Source organism: Arachis hypogaea, chromosome 6 (genome assembly GCF_003086295.3).
Source record: "Arachis hypogaea cultivar Tifrunner chromosome 6, arahy.Tifrunner.gnm2.J5K5, whole genome shotgun sequence".
In the NCBI taxonomy this organism is placed as follows: Eukaryota; Viridiplantae; Streptophyta; class Magnoliopsida; order Fabales; family Fabaceae; genus Arachis; species Arachis hypogaea.
In genome coordinates, this window is record NC_092041.1 from 85,895,883 (window position 1) to 85,914,859 (window position 18,977).

Genomic DNA, 18,977 nt, shown 5'->3' on the forward strand with positions numbered 1-18,977 from the left:
AAACTTGAAGGTGTAATATAATTGATAAAATTAATATACTATCAACTTTGAATGATTAGTAAAGTGGTCCAACCTAAGTAAAAAGGGCTAACTGTCAATATAATAACAACATAATCCTCATATGCGTCAATCCTTTAATTAAAAGAGACGAAATCGTCACGTGTTTTACGTTAAGCAAAAGGGAAAGTTTCATAGGCGAAGGTTAATTATTCAGAATTATTACATTGTTGTTAACATAGTTTGCTTATCTAAGTTGGCATTCATTAACACGTTGTTATTATAATTTGGATCTGATTCCATTATTCCCTTGCTAGTCTTCCTAGTAAATAATTTTTATTTTGTACATGCCTCTCTAAGCATTTATTGAGAACAAAACTATAATATCTGACAACGTATAAGCCAATTTTTATATCTCGTGTCTTGAATAATTGCATTGCTGTCTGACTTCGGTTTAAACAAAACAGAACTTTATTGATAGTGCGGAACATAGTTTTCTTTTGCAAAGAACAATCGAATTTGTACTTGAGCTATTAAAATATATGCATCAACTACTTTTGCCAAAATTTAAAAATAAAAAATCTAACATGGAAAAATTAATATGTTGGTCATTACGACAATTTAAATGCACAATAATAAAAACATAACCCGTTGAGTATATAAACTGATAATATTACAAGGACTTGTAATACAAGAGCCCAGCCCATAATTTTATTTAATATAAAACTTTAGATACAAAAAATACCAATAAATCAGAGTGGCGCAGCGGAAGCGTGGTGGGCCCATAACCCACAGGTCCCAGGATCGAAACCTGGCTCTGATAAAGAGTGGCTTCTGCAATCTATTTTTTTTCCCTTTTGTTTTTATTTCACATTTCCATCACAAACAGATGAAGTATATATTACGTTAGTGTTTCCAACATGTGATCACAAGTTCACAACAACAAACCTGATCATAATAATTCAACACAAACATGCCTTCCAACTCTCCAATGGCATAGTTTCGAACACCAAAATTCTCTTATAATAACTGTTGTCAATTGTTGTTTCAAATAAAATCTACCATGAAAGCTGCCACTCAATGAGCTCTGGTGGGTCTCTTCGCTCTGGTAATCATACATTTAATCATGTGCTCTATAGTTTCACTCAATTGTGAGAATAAAAGTAATCTGATAGATAGGTTGGTGACGCGAAAGCTGCTAGCTCATGCCTCCTTTTCTACAAGTGTAGCTAAATTGAAAAGATCATATGATGCTTCTCAGAAATCTGTAGAGCCGAGTTTGAAGAAGGATCCTTCAAGCAACTCGAATCCATCACACAACAGATGACGTGAACGAAAAGAAGGATCAACTCTAATCTCTTTCTGCATTTTTGTAGTTTATGTAACTAGTTAGTAAATCTTTCCTTTCATTTAATCAAAGATTAGAACTTTTCACTTAGCCGTTAGGACTTTGTTGTTTTTTACTTTTGTTCGTTCTGGACTAAGAGGATAGTATCAAACCATCTAAACATTTGTGGGATCACACATGATACATAAATATTTTGCACATTTCACCAAAATAAAAGGTACAATTTTAGTTTGAACCATCCAATTCATAGGATGTATTGATTGAGTCCCTCTCATCTATCTTTCGGTACACTCTTGTGGCTGCTTGGGAATCATCTTACGTAATCTGGTTCTACTTATTGGCTTCTGTAAAATAATCATCAAAAGCCTAAGAACACTCCATTTTTTTTAATTGATCTTGTATAATATATTTTCTGAAAAGTCCCTTAATAGTGATAACTGGTACTCAGATTATGCTAATAGTAACAACACTTTGTAAGATGTTAATTATTCATGTTGAATTAATGTGTTATTAAGTTTGAATCTGAAATTTGTGGCTTGATAAGATTACATTGTTACTATAGCACATCCTCTTTGCTACAACTCCAAAACACACAATCTTAATTTAACTAAAGAGTCATCACAACAAATGATTCAGGTCAAAATGCATACCTAGAAATTATCAAATATGTACAATTTGAAAGATGTTAAAGAAATGGTTTACAATATTACAACTATCATCTTTCGTCCATATGGAAAGAGATGTATAAGACAAATGTGAATATTAAAGAACATCTGAAAACTCATCATTTAAGCCTAAATGTACCAATAAAACAGAATAGAGCTCAGTGTTAGGGAAGTGAAAATGTACCAGGCTTCAAAGTTCAAAGCATTATACTTTAAGGAAACATATTATTTTGTATTTTTTATCTTTAAAATTTGAACTTAATAAGTATATTCAAAATATATTAAGTGCTTGTTTCATAATACTAGAGTGAAGGAACCACTTTGATAGTTCGTTTGCATGACTATTGAAAATCAAAATTCAACAAAAATAATATTATATAATATTTTATCAGGATCTCTTAACATGTACATGTTTGCTATAGCTTTTATGAATGCATTTTGACATGGATAGTTTGTTGTGTAGAATCTTTGTTATACTTAGATTCAATGTTTTTTAGGAGTGGCCAAGAGGATGTGTCACTGTTCCATCATAATCTCCTTGATGAAGTGAAAAATGTACAAATCCAGTGCTGTCTTCTATGACTTTCTGAGGCTCAGTTTACCACTTATTGATGAGCTTGTCCATAACGTCATCAGCTGGAGTATTATGAAAATTCTCATCAGCATGAGAGCCATGTCCTTGAAACCAGCTATTGCCAGACTGACAAACATGATGATCCCTTCAATAGAAGGATGAGAGTATCCTTCTCTTAGAATTTGGTGTCTTATCATTAAGTCATAAGCTATAGTTAATTAAAGTAGTACAACTTTATTCTAAAATTCTAAAAAAATCATCTCTATCGAATTTTAAGGATGACACTGATCAAATTAGCATATGTTTTCATATCTTAAACATTGGCTAGAGTTTAGAAAGACCTGATTTGGATCTGAATCCACACTCACTTCTGTGAGCCATATTGGAAGTGAAGTAGTATCAAGCATCAAGAGCAGCTCTCATGTAAGTTGTAAGCAACTAAGCAAGATTTGACTGCCTAGCAGTGAAATGGCTTTGCAGCCCTATTGCTGCTGATATTCCTCTATTTCCTGGAAATGACCAAATCTTTGCAATTTTCGCAATATAATTGGCTGGGCTGATCGCTCTATCACCACTATATTCAATATTATTATACTCATTCATGAACAATAATGGTTTTGAATCAAGCTGGTAAGTTTTTGAAAAATACTCTATTGCATCATTTTCACCAAGATTGTCCTCAGAGAAGCTAAAGTGGAGATTCTCAGTCACCACATCTCATGCAATAAGTTCACCTTCATACCTTGAAATTACATAATTTGTTCTTTTTTCTACTGCTTCCCTTAACAAATCAAGAGATAAGGACTTGACCCATTTAGGCTGCATGTTTTCATTGTCCCAGAAAATGTTATGGCCTCTGACACTAATGTCATTCTCTTTGGTAAAATCCATCATGGCATCTAATATGGTGTAGTTCTCTTAATCTTGAATTTCCTCTATGCTATACGACTTCATTGGCGGCGGAGAATAAATAGTACGATCACAATCCAATCAATCATGTGTTAAATAATTTGTTGTTGTTATTATATTAAAATGTTAATATAATAATGTCTTTGATTAAATTTAGAAATTTATCATTGTGATAGTGATCATAATAAACTCCGCCTATGTTACACTTGTGGTACATAGCCGGTCCCAAGCCCGGATAAAGGAGGAGGGTTGTGTTAGGTCTTCGGCAACCAACATAAAAATATAGCCGAACCCCTCATGACATGAATCAAAGACATTATTGCGCTAAAGCTAGGTCGTTGCCCGGAAGCAACGCGCCGTATGGCTCGAGTACGGTGTCAAAGCAAGAGCCGCTGCATCGGTGCCCGGATGTAGTGTTAAATGAGCAAGGGTTCTCGCGTTTTCGTGAACGGACGAGGGTAAATAAGCTAGTTCACAAAGGAAAAGGTAAAGGTCGAAGCGACAGAAGGTTGAGATTTGGGACACGGAACATAGGCACTCTAACAGGAAAGTCCATGGAGGTGGTGGACACCATGACAAGGAGGAAGATTAACATTATGTGCCTACAAGAAACGAAATGGGTTGGTGGCTAGGGAGTTGAATTCTTCTGGTTTCAAACTTTGGTATACAGGAAAGGTGAAGAATAGGAATAGAGTTGGAATAATTGTGGATAAGCAGTGGAAGAAGGACGTAGTGGATGTCAAGAGGGTGGGAGATCGGATCATCTCTATCAAACTTGTGGTGGAGGTAGGTGCTTTCCATGTGATTAGCGCCTATGCACCGCAAGTGGGTTCGGACGAACAACACAAGATAAGGTTTTGGGAGGATCTAGAGAGTTTGGTTCAAGGCATACCTTTGGGAGATAAGATTTTTTTTAGGAGGAGATTTAAATGGCCATGTTGGAAGAGAAGTGACTGGATATGGGAGTATTCACGGAGGCCATGGTTTCGGGGTGATCAATGCCGAGGGTAAAACTATTTTGGACTTTTCCTCAACTTTTGATCTTCTCATCGCAAATACATGTTTTAAAAAGAGAGACGAACATCTTATAACCTATAAGAGTGGCATGACAAGCTCTCAAATTGACTTCTTCTTGTTGAGGAGAGTCGACCGGAAATTTTGCATTAACTGTAAAATTATCCCGAGAGAGAGTTTGACAACACAACATAGGGTGCTCGTCATGGATTTTCGCGTTGAGCAAAAGTTGAGGAAAAGACATCATACGAAGAACCCAAGGACGAGGTGGTGGCGGATGAAAGGTGAGGAACAAAGAAGCTTCCTAAGACGGGTAGGAGAAGAGGCAAAGTGGGATGGGAATGGAAGCGTGGAAGAGATGTGGAGGGAGATGGCAGAAGTTATTAGAAGAACAGCAAAAGAAAGTTTTGGTGAATCTAAAGGAATAGGACCAAGAGACAAGGAGTCCTGGTGGTGGAATGCGAGTATACAAGAAAAGATAAAGATAAAAAGGGAATGCTTTAAAGAGTGGTCTTTATGCCGTAATGCAGATAACTGGGAAAAATATAAGGCGGCTAAGAAAGAGACAAAAGTGGCTGTAAGTGAAGTAAGAACAAGAGCATATGAGGGTCTCTACCAGTCTTTGGGCACGAAAGAAGGAGAAAAAGGTATATATAGAAACACAAAGAGTCGGGAAAGAAGAACGAGAGATTTGGATCAGGTTAAGTGCATAAAGGATAAGGATGGAGAGGTGTTGGCTCAAGAAGAGAAGATTAATGAAAGGTGGAAGAGCTACTTCTACGAGTTATTTAATGAGGGACAGAAGACTCTTCCGAGCCTTGGTCGATTATGCACAAGGGAAGAAGATCAAAACTTTGACTACTATCGAAGGATTCAAGACTTCGAGGTAAAAGAAGCTCTAAAGCAGATGAAAAATGGCAGGGCAGTAGGATCTGATAATATCCCGATTGAGGTTTGGAAGGGTCTTGGAGGAAAAGGCATCAACTGGTTAACCAAGCTTTTTAATGAGATTTTAAGGTCAAAGAAGATGCCTGATGAGTGAAGAAAAAGCACCTTGGTACCTATCTACAAGAATAAGGGGGATATACAAAGTTGCGGAAACTATAGAGGGATTAAGCTTATGAGTCATACTATGAAGTTATGGGAAAGGGTGATAGAACGGAGGTTGAGAAAAGAGACACAAGTAACAGAGAACCAATTTGGATTTATGCCAGGCAGATCTACCACTGAAGCGATATACCTATTAAGAAGGATGATGGAGAGGTATCGTAGTAATAAAAGGGATCTACACATGGTGTTTATTGATTTGGAAAAAGCGTATGATAGGGTACCAAGGGAGGTCTTATGGAAGGTTTTAGAAAAGAGGAGAGTAAGGATCGCATATATTCGGGCAATTAAAGACATGTATGATGGGGTCACAACTAGTGTGAAGACTCAAGGTGGTGTGACAGAGGAATTTCCTATTGGTATAGGATTATACCAGGGATCATCCTTAAGTCCATACCTTTTCACATTAGTCTTGGAAGTACTCACAGAGCACATCCAAGAGCCTGTGCCATGGTGCATGCTTTTTGCCGATGATATCGTCCTTATGGGAGAGTCAAGGGAAGACCTAAATAAGAAGTTGGAGTTATGGAGAGAAGCTCTAGAAGTGTATGGTCTGCGCATAAGCCGTAGCAAGACGGAATATATGGAATGTAAGTTCAGTCTGAGAAGGGAAAACTCCAATATAGAGGTGAAAATTGGAGAGAACATCCTACGAAAAGTTAAAAGTTTTAAGTATCTTAGGTGCATCATATAGGATAATGGAGAGATTGAACATGATGTAAATCATAGGATCCAAGCAGGTTGGTCAAAATGGCAGAGTGCATCTGGTTTTATATGCGAAAAAAAAGTGCCTTTAAAACTTAAAGGTAAATTCTATCGCACCGCTATAAGACCGGCTATGTTATATGGTATGGAGTGTTGGGCGGCTAAAGGGGAGCACGAACATAAGTTGAGTGTGGCAAGGATGAAGATGTTGAGATGGATGAGTGGTCATACGCGATTGGATAAAATAAGGAATGAAGATATAAGGGAGAGAGTTGGAGTAGCACCCATTGTGGAAAAGATGGTTGAATCGCGTCTCAGGTGGTTTGGACATGTGAGAAGAAGACCGATAGAACATCCAGTCAGGAGGGTGGATGAGATGGAAGATGGACAAAGGGCGAAAGGCAGAGGAAGACCTAAGAAGACCATCCATGAGGTGGTCAAACGAGATCTACATGTAAACGGTCTCTCTGTAGACATGATACATGACAGAGCACAATGGCGTCGTTTGATTCATGTAGCCGACCCCACTTAGTGGGACAAGGCTTTGTTGTTGTTTGATAGTGATCATAATAATATTGAGAGATAAATCTTTTATAATTTAATCTAAATTGTTCTTAGTTATAGGATTAATAAAAAAGACATTATAATCCAGAAACATCAATATATATATATATATATATATATATATATATATATATATATATATATATATATATATAACTTACTCAATTTGAGAATTTTTAATGGTTATAATTATCGCATATTTGTCAATAGAACATTCTCAAGATGAACATGGTAATTGAGTTTCCTTTAACCTACGACTGTCATAGTAATTAATAATGTATTTATTATACTTTAATTCCGGACACCTAATACCTTAGAGTGCTAGTTAAATGGATATTGGATATGATTTTAAATACTTGTAGAATTAATGATTAGTCAATAAAGAAACCGTCAACTCTCGGTAAAGAATTTGAGCTTTATGATTATAATGATTGTGATGAATAAAACCTTGACCAAGGAGATTGAATGAATGAAGAAATGAATTTTTTAAGTCATTCACATATCATTATAATAATGGTAACAAGTTAGAGTTTGACAATTAACCTATATTCTAAGGGTTAACCAAGTGCTGAAAAGATGGAAAGAATTATACTTTGTTCTTATGAGGTTCTTAGTAAAAATATATTACTTCATACTATTAGGTCGTTAAGGACTAGACGCCAACCTTGATTAGTAAATTTAGTATGACTAACAAGTGTAATTACCCGTATCATGCACGTGATAAGATTGAAATTATAATTTTAAATTATTTTTTAAAAATTAATTTGAATTATAATAATTTGATTAATAAAAAAATAACATGTTATGTATTATTTTTTTTAATCTAGTATTAATTGGATTAACTCTAAAATAGTTATTAATCGGTTTTAATAATCTACTTTCTTTAATAAATCAAACATATATATTGAATGTGATCATAAATAATATAGTAATAGTTAAATCTACTAACAAATATATTGGCTATTATCACACTATAAAACAAATTAAATATAAAGGCTATTAGCACTTATAAATCTATAAAATCACATTGTCTTTGATTCGTGCAAAGGTTTACTTATTAAATAAACTTAAAATATGAACAACAAATCTTTATAAAATGGGCTTAGCATTACTTGAAAGAATAATAAAAAATAATCAACTTACCATATCATCCATGAGAACTATTTCTATGTAAGTCGTCTTGTTCTTGTCAAATTTGGATAGGACTTTCCATAACCTTATAATTCTTGCCTTTATTTTCGAACATTTTCATTACATAATCTATCATAGGCAACACTGTTGATAGAATCGTAGTTAGTAGCCCTTAGGTACGAAAAATAATAAACAGAAGAAGATTTATGTTTGAGGTACGAATTTTCTAGATGATAAATACTTATAACAATTCACTATTAATCCTTATAAATAATTGTAACAATTAACTGTTAGAATTATTTCGTTATATATATATATATATATATATATATATATATATATATATATATATGATTATTTTTTATTCTACAATGTGCAATATTTTTTTATTTTTTATATTCATATATATTCCTCAATCTTGACCCCATTCATACGTATATTAACAATTTTTTTTAATAGTGATGTTTTAATTTTTTGTTTTCTTTTTTCAAGTATCTTTTCTTTCTTTCTTTTTAAAATAGTGATGTTTTAATATTTTTTTTATAAATATATTTTTCTTAATAATTACATTACTAATCTGAAATATAAAATGAAAAAAAAGGTGATACATATATCCAAGAAAGAAAATAAACTTAAAAATCAGAAAAAACATATATTAAAAAATGTAAAAATAATATATTAAAAAAATAGTCGTAATATATAATTTGAGTCAACAATTTAAATTTCTCTAAATACCAATATTAGAAATAAATTACTTAAATAATATTTAATTTATATTCTAGTCCTTAGACACGTATAGATGAGAGTCATTCTTGTAACGACAACCAACTGAAACAACATCATAAATTTGAACATTTAGAATTCGTACAAATTCAGACAATTTTCTTGTTCTTTGAAAACCTTCTGTATCCCTGATAGAGTTGAATCGCAATTCCTTTTATGGAAAGAGTTACTGATGTGGCTTTAATGTGTTGGAGCCCAAAATTCGAAAGTTACTATTTATATCTGAATATGACACCCATTAAATCCTAAAGGCCAAATAAAATAGTATCTCTGATTTTATTCTCATTTAATTCTAAATCAAAAGTAATAATGACTTATTTAATTCAACATTTATGATAATAAATGAGATGACCATTATATAAGTCATTTAATGTAATATAGCTTAATTTGCAATTATAATTGATATATGTATTGCCCATAAATAGATTAGAAAATAATAATTTCGTAACAAAATAATCATTTAATTTGAATTACAATTAATTGATTGATAAAAATTATAATAAATTGTATGATATTTAAATAATTAACTAAATTAATTAGTTGATGTAATTAATTTATTATAATAAATTGAATTTAATGAGTTAAAAGAAATAAATCGAAAAACGCCATCAGAAACCTGCCACGATAGTTTTATCATTAAGTGTAGAAATTTAATTTTTATTTAATAGAATAGATATTTACAGATTATTATATTAAACACATACTAAAAAAAACACACTAAACAAAATAAAAGCATCAATGGTAAAATATAACCTAAAAAATTACTTAAATTAAAAAAGAACCTGTGATGAATTATAATAAATCTATATATGAGAAGTAAAAGTAAAATAAACGATTAAAAATAAAGTAAAAATAGTAATTAAAAAAATTAAAAGAAAATAGAAAAGATAATGTATCGAGTAGATAAAAAATGTATTGCAATAGAAGATTAATATAATTAATTAATTCAAAGGATGAAAGAGAAAAATTAAAATACGATCTTATTAAAAAAATTTAAAAAAAAGTATTTTAAAGAAAAACCTGTTAATCAGCCTTTTATAAAAATATTACAAAAAATTTAAATTATCTTTAAATGTATAAATAAAGATAAAAGAAACAAAAGTTAAATAAATTACAAAAATTGTACCCTAAACACGAGAGAGAGAGGGGGAGGGAGGGAGGGAGAGAGAGAGAGAGAAAAGAGAGCGAATGACGGAATAAGTAAAAAATATTTGATCTTGTATAAATAGATGGTATTGAAAAAAATTAATTAAATTAATTCATATATTTCGTTATCATATTTATTATTTATTAAATAATTTAACATTTACTCCTATCAAATCAAATAATTAATATAATTAACCAAATTAATTAATTGATATAATTAATTATAATTAATCAATTCATATAAATTATAATAAATGGTGAGATTTGAATGTCTAATCATTAATTAATTATAATTGATTTGCTTTAACGAATTAAATGAAATAAATCAGGAAACACCTCAAGAGCATGGCATATCAGTTCCATCATTAAGTGCAAAAATCTGATTTTTATATAATAGAATAGATAAATAGATAGAATAGGTAGATAATAAAGATATTTCATTAAGGGTATACTTTTTGTCCCTAAAGTTTGCTAAAAATTTAAAAAATATCCCTAAGTTTTGATTTGTTTCAATATTGTCCATCAAGTTTTCAATTTGGATCAATTTTACCCTAATTACTAATTTTTTTATAATTAATATTTTTTTTTCAAATATACCCCTCTCTTATAACTATCATCATCACAATTCTTTTTCTCTCTTTCTTTCTCTTGTCTCATCCTCATCGTCAACTCTACCACCATCATCATTATTGAGCAACCACCGTCAAACTCCTCCTTCATTGTCGCTGGCCAAACCCCTCATTCTCCTTTTTTTCTCTTTTCTTCTCCAACTTTCCATCTCCATCACCACCATCTCTGTTGAGCCCCATTCTCAATGACCACCACCATTTTTTTCTTCTTCACAGAAATCAGTACCGTCGAAACCATCACTTTTCCTCCTTCTCTGTTTGCAAACCCAGCTTAGGAAAAAAATCACAGCACAAAATCAAAGAACCACAACCACTAATAATAATGAGAAGAAGTTTGAGTGCTAATACTGTTTGAAGGAATTTACAAATTTACAAGCACTTGGTGGACACCAAAATGCTTACCAAAAAAAAGAGGATAAAGAAAAAAAGGTTACAACTTCAAGCAATGAAAGCCACCATAAACTACTATCTTCAACAGCCCAATTTTCCAAACAATAATCATCATGATTTTTCTTACCATAATCATAATCATAATAACAGTAACACACCTTGGTTCTATGATCCTTCTTCTTACAACTACTATTCTGACTTCACAGTTTGTAAAAAATTCCAAATTAACTTCAATCCCAATAATCAAGATTCAAACTTTTTGGTCGAAAAAACATCAAATAGTAATTGGTATTCATCTCTACCATCATCATATCAAGCTGCTGCCTCTTCACAGCAAAATTCTTGCATATTCAATTTCTCTAATACTAGTACAGATAATAATAATAATAATAATAATAATAATAATAATAATAATAATAATAATAATAATAATAATAATAATAAGACTTACAACATCTTCAACTCTTGCAACTTTCTTGATTCTTCGAATCATCAAATACAAAATCATAGTAGTAATAACAAAGCTTTGGATCTTCAATTAGGCTTCAATTTGCAGTCAAATACAAGAGAGGCCTAATTTATTAGTATTAGCGTATACAGGATATATACATGTAATGAAAAGATAGGAAGCTGAGTTTGCTAACAGAGAAGGAGGAAGAGCGATGGTTTTGACGGTGCTGGATTTCCGCGAAGAAGAAGAAAAATGGTGGTGGTCATCGAGAATGGAGTTCAACAGAGATGGTGGTGATGGAGATGGAGGGTCGGAGAAGAAAGGAGAAAGAAGGAGAATGAGGGGTTTGGCCGGCGACGATGAAGGAGGAGGTTGACAGTGTTGCTCAATAATGATGATGGTGGTGGAGATGACGGTGAGATGAAAAGAGAGAAAGAAGAAGAGACAGAGGATTGTGATAATGATGATGATAATGATGATGATGATGATGATAGTATAAGGAAGGGGGTATATTTGAAAAAAAATATTAATTATCAGAAAATTAGTAACTAGGGTAAAATTGATGCAAATCGAAAATTTGATGGACAAAATTAAAACAAATCAAAACTTAAGGATATTTTTAAAACTTTTAGCAAACTTTAGGAACAAAAAGTATATTTTACCCTTTCATTAAATATTAATTGTAATATTGTAATATAATTATAATAAAGATATTTTTCTAAAATAAATTTATTTAGAAAAATATAAATTGGTTATTAATAATCGGTGCCATTACCATATAATTATCATATTATTATTATTATTATTATTATTATTATTATTATTATTATTATTATTATTATTAAAATGATTAAAAAAAATTTCGATTGAAAATTGATAAGTAGTTTAATAACACATTAAATATTGATTTTATATAAATATAATAAGATATTTTTTAAATTAGTATAATTATGCATTATTACTTAAATGCTAATTATAGTATAATTATAATAAAGATACTTAGAAGAGAAAATAGTGCATTCATTTTGGCGAAAAAATGGATTCACATGGAATTGACACCTCACTTTCATTAGTTGGGGGAAAATCCAGTTTTAGTATATTAAGTAGATTTACTATCTGCTTAGTATTGAATCTATGAGGTTACATACTAACGAGTGTTCTAATCTTTGCTGTGGAATTATTTAATTATTATTTTGATTTGATCAAATAAATATTTATATTAATTCAAATAGAATATTATTATACTCTTTTTAGCACCAAGAATATAATAATAATATGATAATTAAGAATACTAAATGAGATTTGAAAAAAATTAATTATTCTATTTCTAAATTTGAATTCTAAGTTTGGAAGAGATTCTGACTGATTCTATTTCAAATTGAGTTATAATATGATTCATAAATTTGAAAGATTCAAATTTAAAATAGTAAGATATGATTTAAATTTGAATTGAGATTCAAATTTAAAATCATCAACAAATAGAGGAAATAGATGAGAATATAAAATATAAGAGTTTTATTCCTTTACTCCTACAAACATAAATGTATGTGAGCATAATTCTTGGAGAAGAATTTTATGGCATGCAAAGAGTTGCAAAAGGTTTCTTAATTTAGATCAGATGTCCATTGGTTAAGGAGTTGGCAGCAAAGGATGGTTTCGGTGTGGTTACACATAGCGCCTTCGTACCATCGAAGGAGAAAGTGATTTTCACTAGCGTACATAGGTATTTAGATCTAATCTATATATTGTTTATTCGAATAAAATTTAAACACAAAATAAAACTTTAGGATTACTTTCTTTTCTTTCGCTGCGTATTATGAAAACGTGGTAATCTTTCGATGGCATTGGTGAAAGTTGTATATTTGAATCTCGATGCAAACCAATTCTGGTAGTCACTGCTTATGAGGATATGGAAGTTCATTCCACATCCAAATGGGAAAAGGAAAAGTCTAGGGGCAGCAATTTTATTGCATTTTGGCCAGCATGTAACCAGCAGAGAAATGTGAGCCATTGGATGAAATCTCACACCAATCTCATACCATCAAATCATCATTGATGGCTAGTTGATGGCTACCAATCACAAATATTGCTGGTCCCCTAGCATTGCTCATGGAAAAATAGACTTTTTTTTTTTATTTGATGGTAACACTTGCTCCTTCTCATGTTGTTTCATTTGTATGTATTATTTGGAAGCTCATGTTGCTCTTACGTACTTTCAGGTTTAATTCAAACACTTAGTGTTGACGGAAGTAGAACAGAAGCATAAACTTTCATGCTTGGTACGCACACTTTTAACTAAAAAAATTAAAAGGGTATACACTTGCTTACCCTCTCAATGCTTTAATCTTGATGTGATCTCCATTACTCTTTGGTGAATGGTTGCAAGGAAACACTATCAGCTCATATTTTCACCTTTGAGTTCTTGGTCTGCATGGTCGAATCAATTTCACTTCACAAAATTTAAAAGATATCTAAATAAAAGAAAATCAAAACTGTTTGAGCATTTGACTTTCTTTTTTACATGTTTTTAAAGCTGAGAAATATGCAGGTATTAAGTCTAGAAAGTATCTCACTTCACCTTAAAAAGAGTCTCAGGAGGGCTTTAGTGGTTGGCAACTATGCCACCTTTGAGCAGAGCCCAGGATCCATGCATTGCTTTCGCATGGCCTCCTCGAATTAACTCAGTTGCTTTTATTTTAAAGAGTATATATCTATTTTGGTTCTCAAAGAATTTTAATTTGGACACTTTATTCCCCAACTAAAATTAATTACTCGATTGGTCCTTAACAATTAATTATGTCAATCACTTAGGTCCTTTACTCCGTTAACTCTAACGGAGGACAAAATAGTCCCTGACAATTCTAACAGGGGACAAAATGATCCCTGACAATTCTAACAAGGGACAAAATGATCATTGACCCCTTTATTCGAAAACGACACTATTCTTCCCCAATTTTTATCATATCTCGCATAACCCTAACATTCATACTCTCCTTCTTCACCTTCACAATCTTTTTTTCCATCATTTCCTTCCTCCTCTTTAGCTCCAAGATTAAGCCATGGTGTAATTGTCACACGTGTCGCATCTACCTCGACATGTCATGGACCACACACTTACTAAATCTTTGTGACTGGTACATCCACCTCCTCTACACTTCACCCACCAAAAGCATCCACTTCCACATCTTCGATAACATCACCTCCAACCCCGACACGTCCACGACATCCTCAAGACCAAGTTTGACAACTATTCCAAGAGTACACCTTTTTCCACTCTCCGGCAAGTAATGCAGATTATTGGACATTAGGACATCATGATAAGATTCTTCTTCGACATCATATGCAAATTCTCATTTGAAATAGACACCGAATGCTTCATTCCTTCTTTTCCAGAGTCCAAGTTGGCAGACAGCTTTGACCTCACATCCAAGCTATCAGTACAGCGAGCAATGTCGCCGTTGCCACTCATATGAAAACTGAAGCGATTATTGAACATTGGTTCAGAGAAGAAGTTGAAAGAAGCGATCGGAGTGGTGGACAATGTGGTCATGGAGATGATAGGGCAGAGGAGGAGGGAGATGGCAACGACGATGACGGGTCTTAACAAATCAAACTTGCTGTCAAGATTCATGGGATCCATCGAAGACGATAATTAGTTGAGAGACATAGGAATTAATTTCCTGAATATAAATTGGTTGAGAACAAGTTGAGGATTTTTTTCTTGTGAACATTAAATTTATAGAGTGTGCATTGTGTAGTTTGAAGTTACAGTGTTAGACTGCTAGTGTTATGCGAGATATGATGGAAATTGTGAGAGAATAGTGTCGTTTCCAAATAGAGGAGATCAGGGACCATTTTGTCCCCTGTTAGAGTTGTCAGGGACTATTTTGTCCTCCGTTAGAGTTAACAAAGTAAAGGACTTAAGTGACTGACGGAATTAATTGTTAGGGACCAATCGAGTAATTAATTTTAGTTGAGGACTAAAGTGCCAGTCAAAAATTCTTTGGGGACCAAAATAAGTATATACTCTATTTTAAATGTAATTGATACAATGTCACTTCCTTTATTGAGCTAAAACCAAGCTGAATATGGAAATAAAGTCACAAATTTCTGGTTGAAACATAACTCATGATATTAGAGATAATAACAAGTCTAGAACATAGATGTTATGTATGAGAATGTTGTCTTCAAAGTTCAAAGTTTAAGTAACCAATAAAGTTATATAGCGTTCCTTTCTTAAGTTGGACCTTCTGGGAGAAACTATCTAATGGTTGAGTTCTGTTTTGTGCAACATTAAACTTATTGCCTGCATTGGATATTCGTTCCTCGATAGAACTATTTTTGAATACTATCCGACCATCTATGCTGTGGTCAAATCCTATATTTATTATAATGCCTCCATCATACTGAGTTATTGGTGTTTCTGCCACACATTGCTTCATCAAGACATTGTTAGCAACAACTTATGTATCAATGGTTTATAGAAACTATCACATAAATAATTTAAGTATTTGTCTGATTTAAGTTATATTTTTTAATAATCATGTATTCTTGAACCTGAGAAGCAAATGATGAATATATACAAATATTTAGCAGCTTAAAAAAACACTTTCTAGTATTCTAGTTTCCATTATTTTAATATATAATTTTTATTCATACGACATTATGTGTTCTTGCTTCAGTAGTAACAGAATAATCATAAGGTAAAGAATGGATGCCAACTCAGGCATTTATTTCATAGATATATTAGTTAATTATATGGTTAACCATGTAGATGGCACTGAAAGAGAGAGAAAGAGAGATACCATCCAAATGATATTAAAAGATATTAGGATCAAATTAATGAAGTCATGACTGTGAAAACTATTTTAGATTCTAGATATAAAATAAAGTTGTTGAAGTTTTCTTTTCTAAAATATATGGATCTCAAAGCGAGAATCAATAGAGTAAGGTGAAAAAAATGATGGAAGAATTCGTAAGTGAATATCAACTTAAGACTAAAATTAAAAAAAGTTTCAAATAATGATGGTTTAGCTTCTACTTTGATCTTTGAATGTTAAACATGATGAAATTAAAGGTCTTTAAAAAAATTTAGTTCTATCTACTTGCAATTTGTAGATAAAACAAATTTTAAAAAATTTGATATTTTGGACTATTGAAAAAATACTAGAGTGAAATATTCAACCTTACAAAAGATTACAAGAGATTTTTTAGCCATTCCCATTTTTACTGTTGTCTAGAGTCTGTTTTTAGTACCGATGGTTAAATTGTACATTCACATCACAATAGGTTGCATTATGAATTTGTTAAGGTGTTAATTTGCACTCAGTATTGGATACTGATTTTTTATTTAAATAAATAAAAAACACATTAATTACTGAAATAAATAATTTTAAAAATATTTACCGTTTTGTGTTCTCCAGTCATATCTCGTTTACAGTGTAAACGAGATGACATTGTACGTATCTCGTTTACACTGTAAATGAGATACATGGAATGCTCATCTCGTTTACACTGTAAACGAGATAGATGGAGTTGTATCCCACCGGCTATAAAAGGATGTGTAACCCTTGGTATTCTTCACAAATTTTTCGTATCATATTTCTCACAAATACAAGGCATGGCCAGTAATAGTCCGTACATAGTTGTGCTTGTGTATCCCAATTGCCGCATGTGAAACGGCGACAATGGGGTGACAATTGAGTGCGAGGATCCGATATTGTTTCGCACTCAATGTGTGAATACGTTGTCGGATTTGAAGAGTTTGATACTAAGCAAGCTCGGTGGTACAGAAGCGAGAGAAATCGGAAGGGTGGCGTATAGGTTACTGGCCCCCATGGGTAATGGAGTCTTCCGATTTTGACTATTCCGACTTCAAGGGGACGAGCATGTGCGAGTGATGTTCAACATACATGGGAGGATCATGGTGGAGCAAGTAATGGAGCTGTCTGCAGAGGTTGGACACAGTGGCGGTGGTCCTTCCGTACACTCGACCTATGTGCAGGACGACTGACCTCTCGTACCACCGCCCATTCATGTCGTCGTTCCAGTGGATAAGGCGGAGGAGGGAGAGGAGGAGTCGGACAAGGATTACATGGCGGACAGTTGTGATAGCGAATCATCCGATAGTAGGGATGAGAATGAGTATGTTCCAGAGACACCCGTTCCGACTGCGCCCCACTATGTCCTGCCTCCACCCCTTCATATACCGGCACTTTCGGCAGTTTCGTCTCACTATCACAGTCTGGATTTGGACGCCATGCACGAGAGGACTCCGTTTCTTGACACGGGTGAAGAGGATTACAACCTAGACGGCAGTATAGACTTTTGAGTCGGACACAAGTTTAGAAGCCGAGAGGTAGTGCTTCAAGGTGTGAAGAACTACAGTATTTGGAGGAGTGCAGAGTACCAAGTGATAGAATCAGACCAGTTAAAGTACCATGTGCAGTGCCGTGGTGCACGAAATTGTAATCACACTTTAGCAATCCGCACAACTAACCAGCAAGTGCACTGGGTCGTCCAAGTAATACCTTACGTGAGTAAGGGTCGATCCCACGGAGATTGTTGGCTTGAAGCAAGCTATGGTTATTTTATTATTCTTAGTCAGGAGATCAATTATAATTATCAGTTTGAATTACTAAAAAATAAAAGAGCGTGAAATAATTACTTGTTGTGCAATAATGGAGAATATGTTGGAGTTTTGGAGATGCTTTGTCTTCTGAATTCCTATAACATAATGTTTCTTTTCATGCAAAAGTGCAAAGTTCCTTCCATCGCAAGCTCTATGTAGGGTGTCACCGTTGTCAATGGCTACTTCCCATCCTCTCAGTGAAAATGGTCCAAATGCTCTGTCACAGCACGGCTAATCAGCTGTTGGTTCTCGATCATGTCGGAATAGAATCCATTAATTCTTTTGCGTTTGTCATCACGCCCAACACTCGCGAGTTTGAAGCTCGTCACAGTCATCCAATCCCAGAATCCTACTCGGAATACTACAGACAAGGTTTAGACTTTCCGGATTCTCATGAATGCCGCCATCAATTCTAGCTTATAATACGAAGATGCTGATTAAGGAATCTAAGAGATACTCATTCAATCTGATGTAGAATGGAGGTGGTTGTCAGACACACGTTCATGGATTGAGGAAGGTGCTGAGTGTCACGGATCACCACCTTCTCCATAGTTAAGCGCGAATAAACATCTTAGATAGGAACACGCATGTTTGAATAGAAAAACAGAAATAATTGCATTAATTCATCGAGACGCTGCAGAGCTCCTCACCCCCAACAATGGAGTTTAGAGACTCATGCCATCAGAGAGTATAAAATTCAGATCTAAAAATGTCATGAGATACAAAATAAGTCTCTAAAAGTTGTTTAAATACTAAACTAGTAACCTAGGTTTACAGAAAATAAGTAAACTCAGATGGATAGTGCAGAAATCCACTTCTGGAGCCCACTTGGTGTGTGCTGGGGCTGAGACTTAAGCTTCTCACATGCTTGGGCTGTTTCTGGAGCTGAACACCAAGTTGTAACGTGTTTTTGGCATTCAACTCTGGTTCGTG

The 18,977-nt window shown here is 33.2% G+C and overlaps 1 non-coding gene and 2 pseudogenes across 1 annotated transcript; 2 read left to right on the forward strand and 1 right to left on the reverse strand.

Moving 5' to 3' along the window:
- The first annotated feature begins 748 nt into the window (after window positions 1-748).
- TRNAM-CAU (transfer RNA methionine (anticodon CAU)) lies at window positions 749-820 on the forward strand. Its single transcript has one exon. It is a non-coding gene; the product is annotated as a tRNA-Met (tRNA).
- Window positions 821-2,435: 1,615 nt separating this feature from the next.
- On the reverse strand, window positions 2,436-13,424 carry LOC140173703 (endo-1,4-beta-xylanase 4-like; annotated as a pseudogene).
- LOC112805683 (uncharacterized) lies at window positions 7,106-11,539 on the forward strand (annotated as a pseudogene).
- Window positions 13,425-18,977: the final 5,553 nt, after the last annotated feature.